The sequence below is a fragment of the Herpailurus yagouaroundi genome, unplaced genomic scaffold (assembly GCF_014898765.1).
Source record: "Herpailurus yagouaroundi ecotype Mexico unplaced genomic scaffold, PumYag 67623, whole genome shotgun sequence".
NCBI lineage: Eukaryota > Metazoa > Chordata > Mammalia > Carnivora > Felidae > Herpailurus > Herpailurus yagouaroundi.
The window spans coordinates 2,665,416-2,673,728 of NW_024420424.1; positions in this window are offsets into that span (position 1 = coordinate 2,665,416).

Below are 8,313 nucleotides of genomic sequence, written 5' to 3' on the forward strand. Positions count from 1 at the left end.
GTTGAATAGGTGATGGGGATTAATAGCTGCACTTGTAGTGATGAGCAGAGGGTGTTTTATGCAAGGGTTGAACACAAAAAACTAATATTACACTGTATGACAACTAACTGGAATTTATTTTTTAAAAACTTTAGAAAAATGAGTTTCCCAAATACAACAAAAAGTAAGAGATTGTGACCACAAAACCAGCACTATAACAAATATTAAAGGGGACCTCTTGAGTGTAAAGGACAGACACAAAGTGACAGTTAAAAGGCAGGAAACTCAAAGAAGTAAAATAAATATTTATGTAAAAGTCAAAGAACTCAGAAAAAAAGAATAAATAATAGAATATAACATATAATTAAAACGTGGAGAGGAGCAGAGAAGAGAAAATGTTCAACTTAAATGACCATCAACTTATAAACTTCAATATGTCCAAGAGTTTAGATGAAAACCTAATGGTAACCACATATCAAAAGCCAGTAACAAACATTTAAATTATAAAGAGAAAGAAATCCATATATTGCTAAACAAATTTAATAAAACATGGAAAAAAAGACAAAACAGGATCTGAAAAATCTTCAGAATCACAAAACAAAAAAATAAAATAGCAATAAATACATATCTTCAATAATTACTTTGAATGAAAGTGGACTAAATGTTCATACCAAAAGAAATAGGGTGACAGACGGGTAAAAAACAACACCCATCTGTATGCTGTCAATAAGAGACTCAATTTATTTTTTTCAGGTTTAATGTAAATTCCAGTTAGATACCATACAGTCCAATATTAGATTCAGGTGTACAATTTAGTGATTCAACACTTACATACAACACCCTCTGCTCATCACAACAAATTCCCTCTTTAAACCCCATCACATAATAAACCCATCACGGCAGCCACTTTTCTTCTGGTAACTATCAGTTTGTTCTTTATAGTTAAGACTCTGTTTCCTGGTTTTCCCCTCTTTTCTTCACCATGTGTTCCTTCTATTTCTTTTATAAATTCCACATATGAGTGAAATCATATGGAATTTGTTTATTTCTGACTTATTTTGCTTAGCATAATACTGTCTATTTCCATCCACATCATTGTAAATGTCAAGATTTTATTGTTCTTTATGGCTGAGTACTATCTGATTATAGATACATACCACATCTTCTTTATCCATTTATCAGTCCATAGACATTTGGGCTCTTTCCATAATTGGCCTATTGTTATTAATTTATCTATAAACATTGGGGTGCATGTATGCCTTCAAATTAGTATTTTTATAACATTTGGGTAAATACCTAGTAGTGCACTGGCTTGATTGTAGAGTCATTCTATTTCTAAATTTCTGAGGAACCTCCATACTGTGTTCCAGAGTGGCTACACCAGTTTTCTTTCCAACCAAACTATAAGACGGTTCGCCTTTACCTGAATCCTCAACACCTATTGCTATTGTGTTGTTGATTTTAGCCATTCTGACTTATGTGAGGTGATATCATATTGTAGTTTTGATTTGCATTTCCCTCATGATCACTGATGTTGTGCATCTTTTCATGTATATCTTAGCCATTTGTATGTCTTCTTTGGAAAAAAAAATGTCTATTCATGTCTTTTGTCCATTTTTTACCTGGATTATTTGGTGTTGGGGTGTTGGTATATATAAGCACTATACACATTTTTAATACTAATGCGTTATCAAATATGTCAATGGCAAATACCTTCTCTCATTTTGTAGGTTGCCTTTTCATTTTGCTGACTGTTTCCTTTGGTGTCCAGAATTTTTTATTTTGATGATGTCCCAATAGTTTATTTTTGCTTTTGTTTCCTGTGTCTCAGGAGACCTACCTAGTAAGCAGTTGCTATGACCAATGTCAAGAAGGTTACTTCCTGTGTTCTTCTCTAGGATTTTAATTGTTTTCTGTCTCACATTTGGTCTTTAATCTAGTTTGAATTTACGTTAGTGAATTGTATAAAAAGTGGTTCAGTTTCAATCTTTTAAATGCTACTTTCCAGTTTTCCAAACACCATTTGTTAAAGAAACTGTCTTTGTTACATTGGATATTCATACTGCTTTGTCCAAAATTAATTGACCATATAGCTGTGGGTTTATTTCTGAATATTGTAATCTGTTGAATTCACCTTTGTCTTTATTTCTGTGCCAGTACCATAATGTCATGACCAGTACAGCATTGTAATATAAATTGAAGACTATAACTGTGATGCCTCCAGCTTTCTTTTCTTTTTCTAGATGACTTTGGCTGTTCAGGGTCTTCTGTGGCTCCATACAAATTTTAGGATTGTTTACTATAGCTCTGTGAAAAATGCTGGTATTGTTTTAATAGGGATTGCATTAAATGTATGGATTGCTTTGCACACTGAGCTCAGTGGAAGATGGCGGTGTAAGAGGACGCTGGACTCACCCCATCCTGCTGACCACTTAGATTCCACCCACATATGCCTAATAACCCAGAAAACCGCAAGAAGACTAGCAGAATGGACTCTGAGTGCCAAGTGTAGACAAGAGGCCCATGGAAGAGGGTAGGAAGGGCAGAGAAGTTGTGTACACTACATGGACTGGCCGGAGGGAGCCACGGTGGTGGAAGGGCGGCCCAGCCAGCAAGGCAGAGCCCCCGAGTCTGGCTTGCAAAAGCAGAGGGGCTGGGCAGAGTGTGTTCTGACAGCCAGTGGGACTTAACATCTGGAATGTTATAACTCAACAGCTCTGCTGAGAGACCGGGAGGGCTAGAGGACACTGGGAGGAAGAGATGTTGAGCCCCGGAAGACTGAGCTCAGTTTGGCAGGGAGCAAAGGTGCTCACCAAAGGGAACCAGCTCCCCTCATGGAAATTGCTTACACCCCACAAACACCAAACACTGTGCTTCTGTGGATCCATCCCTCTGATGGGTCTGCCACCCTCCCAGTGCCACAGGGCCCCTCCCAAAGCAGACCACTGAAGGTGAAGTGAACTGAATTAGCCCCTCCTTCCATTGTGCACCTTGCAGAAGCACCCCTGCTAATATGTCAGATCCAATAGAAGCAGCACCACAAACCTGGCAGTGTGCAAGTAGCCCAGACAGGGGCCAAACCACTCCAGAGTGAGTCCTGCCCCTGGGAGAAGGGAAGATAAGGTACACACCAGTCTGACTGTGGACCCAGCAGTGGGCTGGGGGTAGACCTCAGGTCTGACTGCGGCCCTTCCCACCAACACAAGTGACTCCAGACAGCACAGAGAAAGAGCCCTGCAGTTCCCCGCCACTCCAGGAACTATCCAAAATGATGAAACGGAAGAATTTTCCTCAAAAGAAACTCCAGGAAGTAGCGACAGCAAAAAACTGATCAAAAACGATTTAAGCAATATAACAGAAAGTGAATTCAGAATAATAGTCATAATTAACCGCTGGTCTTGAAAAAAGTATACAGGACAGCAGAGAATCTATTGCTGCAGAGATCAAGGGACTAAGAAACAGTCAGGAGGAGCTAAAAATGCTATAAATGAGCTGCAAAATAAAATGGAAGTGACCATAGCTCCGACTGAAGAGGCAGAGGAGAGAATATGTAAATTAGAAGATAAAATTATGGAAAAAGAGGAAGCTGAGAAAAATAGAGATAAAAAAAATCCAGGAGTATGAGGAGGGACATAGAGAACTAAGTGACATAATTAAATGAAATAATGTATGCATAATTCAGATTCCAGAGGAGGAAGAGAGAGGGAAAGGTGTTGAAGGTGTACTTGAAGAAATCATAGCTGAGAACTTCCCAGATCTGGGGAAGGAAAAAGGCATTGAAATCCAAGAGACACAGAGATCTCCCTTCAGAGGTAACTTGAATTGATCTTCTGCATGACATATCATAGTGAAACTGGCAAAATACAAGGATAAAGAGAAAATTCTCAAAGCAGCTAGGGATAAGCATGCTCTGACATATAAAGGCAGACCGATAAGACTAGTGAGGGATCTATCTGCTGAAATTTGGCAGGCCAGAAAGGAATGGCAGGAAATGTTCAATGTGATGAACAGAAAAAATATGCAGCCGAGAATCCTTTATCCAGAAAGTCTGTCATTTAGAATAGAAGGAGAGATAAAGGTCTTCCCAAACAAACAAAAACTGAAGGAATTCATCACCACTAAACCAGTCCTACAAGAGATCCTAAGGGGCATCCTGTGAGACAAAGTACCAGAGACATCACTACAAGCGTGAAAGCTACAGACATCACAATGAATCTAAACCCATACCTTTCTATAATAACACTGAATGTAAATGCATTAAATGCTCCAACCAAGGGGCGCCTGGGTGGCTCAGTCGGTTGGGCGTCCAACTTCGGCTCAGGTCACAATCTCGCGGTCCGCGAGTTCGAGCCCCGTGTCGGGCTCTGGGCTGATGGCTCATAGCCTGGAGCCTGCTCCCGATTCTGTGTTTCCCTCTGTCTCTGCCCCTCCCCCATTCATGCTGTGTCTCTCTCTGTCTCAAAAATAAATAAACGTTTAAAAAAAATTAAAAAAAATGCTCCAACCAAAAGACATAGGGTATCAGAATGAATAAAAAGAAAAAAAAGACCCATCTATTTGCTGTCTACAAGAGACTAATTTTCGACCTGAAGACACCTTCAGATTGAAAGTGAGGGGATGGAGAACTATCCATCATGCTAATGGAAGTCAATAGAAAGCTGGAGTAGCCATATTTATATCAGACAAACTAGACTTTAAATTAATGGCTGTAACAAGGGATGAAGAAGAGCATTATATAATAATTTACAAGGTCTATCCATCAGGATGAACTAACAATTATAAATGTCTATGCACCAAATATGGGAGCCCCCAAATATATAAAACAATTACTCACAAACATAACCAACCTTATTGATAAGAATATGGTAATTGCAGGGGTCTTTAACACCCCACTTACAACAATGGATAGATCATCTATACACAGGATCAATATAGAAACAAGGGCCCTGAATGACACATTGGATCAAATGGACTTGACAGGTATATTTAGAATGTTGCATCCCAAAGCAATAGAATATAATTTCTTGTCGAGTGCACATTGGAACATTCTCCAAGATAGATCACATACTGGTTCACAAAACAGCCCTTCATAAGCATACAAGAACTGAGATCATACCATGCATACTTTCAGACCACAATGCGTTGAAGCTTGAAATCAACCACACGAAAAAGTCTGAAAAACCTCCAAAAGCATGGAGGTCAAAGAACACCCTACTAAAGAATGAATGGGTCAACCAAGCAATTACAGAAGAAATTTAAAAATATGTGGAAACAAATGAAAATGAAAACACAGCAATCCAAACTCTTAGGGATGAAGCAAAGTCAGTCCTGAGAGGAAAATACATTGCAATCCATGCCTATCTCAAGAAACAAGAAAAATCCCAAATACAAAATCCAGCAGCATACCTAAAGGAAATAAAAGCAGAACATCAAAGACACCCCAAACCCAGCAGAAGAAGATAAATAATAAAGATCAGAGAAGAAATAAACAACATAGAATCTAAAAAAAGTGTAAAGCAGATCAATGAAACCAAGAGTTGTTTTTTTGAAAAAATAAACGAAATTGATAAACCTCTAGCCAGGCTTCTCAAAAAGAAAAGGGAGATGACCCAAACAGATAAAATCATGAATGAAAATGGAAGTAGTACTACCAATACCTCAGAAATACAAGCAGTTATCATGGAATACTATGAAAAATTATATTCCAACAAACTGGACAACCTGGAAGAAATGGACAAATTCCTAAGCACCCATACACTCCCAAAACTGAAACAGGACGAAATAGAAAGCTTGAACAAACCCATAATCAGTGAAGAAATTGAATCAGTTATCAAAAATCTCCCAACAAATAAGAGTCCAGGACCTGATGGCTGCCCAGGGGAATTCTACCAGACATTTAAAGCAGAAATCATACCTATCATTCTCAAGGATACCTATCCTTCTCTATGAAGCCGGCAGTACTTTGATTGGTAAACCACACAGGGACCCAGTATAAAAAGAGAACTACAAGCCAATATCCCTGATGAATATGGATGCAAAAATTCTCAGCAAGATACTAGCAAATCGAATTCAACAGCATATAAAAAGAATTATTCACCATGATCAAGTGGGATTCATTCCTCGGCTGCAGGGCTTGTTCCACATTCGCAAATCAGTGAATGTTATACATCACATTAATAAAAGAAAAGGTAAGAACCATATGATCCTGTCAATCGAGGCAGAAAATCATTTGACAAAATTCAGTAAGTTCTTAATAAAAACCCTTGAGAAAGTCGGGATAGAAGGAACATACTTAAAGATCATAAAAGCCATTTATGAAAAGCTCACAGCTAACATCATTCTCAATGGGGAAAAACTGAGAGCTTTTTCCCTGAGATCAGGAACACGACAGGGATGTCCACTCTCACCGCAGTTGTTTTACATAGTGTCGGAAGTTCTAACATCAGCAATCAGACAACAAAAGGAAATCAAAGGCATCAAAATTGGCAAAGATGAAGTTAAGCTTTCACTTTTTACAGAAGGCATGATATTGTACATGGAAAATCCAACAGACTCCACCAAAAGTCTGCTAGAATGACACATGAATTCAGCAAAGACACAGTTTACAAAATCAATGTACAGAAATCAGTTGCATTCTTATAAACTAATAATGAAGCAACAGAAAGACAAATAAAGAAACTGATCCCATTCACAATTGCACCAAGAAGCATAAAATACCTAGGGATAAACCTGGCCAAAGATGTAAAAGATCTGTAGGCTGAAAACTATAGAAAGCTTATGAAGAAAATTGAAGAAGATACAAAAAAGTGGAAAAACATTCCATGCTCATGGATTGGAAGAATAAATATTGTTAAAATGTCAATACTACCCAAAGCTATCTACACATTCAATGCAATCCCAATCAAAATTGCACCAGCATTCTTCTCGAAGCTAGAACAAGCAATTTTAAAATCCATATGGAACCACAAAAGGCCCCGAATAGCCAAAGTAATTTTGAAGAAGACCAAAGCAGGATGCATCACAATCCCAGACTTTAGCCTCTACTACAAAGCTGTCATCATCAATACAGTATGATATTGGCCCCAAAACATACACATAGACCAATGGAATAGAATAGAAACCACAGAACTAGACCCACACAAGTATGGTCAACTCATCTTTGACAAAGCAGGAAAGAATATCCAATGGAAAAAAGACAGTCTCTTTAACAAATGGTGCTGGGGGAACTGGACAGCAACATGCAGAAGGATGAAACTAGACTACTTTCTTACACCATTCACAAAAACAAACTCAAAATGGATAAAGGACCTGAATGTGAGACAGGAAACCATCAAAACCCTAGAGGAGAAAGCAAGGAAAAGCCTCTCTGACCTCAGCCTCAGGAATTTCTTACTTGACACATCCCCAAAGGCAAGGGAATTAAAAGCAAAAATGAACTATTGGAACCTCATGAAGATAAAAACCTTCTGCACAACAAATGAAACAATCAACAAAACTAAAAGGCAACCGACGGAATGGGAAAAGATATTTGCAAATAACATATCGGACAAAGGGCTAGTATCCAAAATCTATAAAGGCCTCACCAAACGCCACACCTAAAAAATGAATAATCCAGTGAAGAATTGGGCTGAAGACATGAATAGACACTTTTCCAAAGACATCCAGATGGCCAACAGGCACATGAAAAGATGTTCAACATTGCTCCTCATCAGGGAAATACAAATCACAAACACACTCGGATATCACCTCACGCCAGAGTGGCTAAAATGAGCAAATCAGGAGACTATCGATGCTGGAGAGGATGTGGAGAAACGGAACCCTCCTGCACTGTTGGTGGGAATGCAAACTGGTGCAGCTGCTCTGGAAAACAGTGTGGAGGTTCCTCAAAAAATTAAAAATAGCCCTACCCTATGACCCAGCAGTAGCACTGCTAGGAATTTACCCAAGGGATACAAGATTGCTGATGCATAGGGGCACTTGTACCCCAATGTTTATAGCAGCACTCTCAACAATAGACAAGTTATGGAAAGAGCCTCAATGTCCATCAACTGACGAATGGATAAAGAAATTGTGGTTTATATACACAAGGGAATACTACATGGCAATGAGAAAGAATGAAATATGGCCTTTGGTATCAACATGGATGGAACTGGAGAGTGTTATGCTAAATGAAATAAGTCAGTCAGAGAAAGACAGATACCATATGTTTTCAGTCTTATGTGGATCCTGAGAAACTTAACAGAGGTCCATGGGGGAGGGGAAGAAAAAAAAATATTAGAGAGGGAGAGAGCCAAAGCATAAGAGACTCTTAAAATCTGAGAACAAACTGAGGGT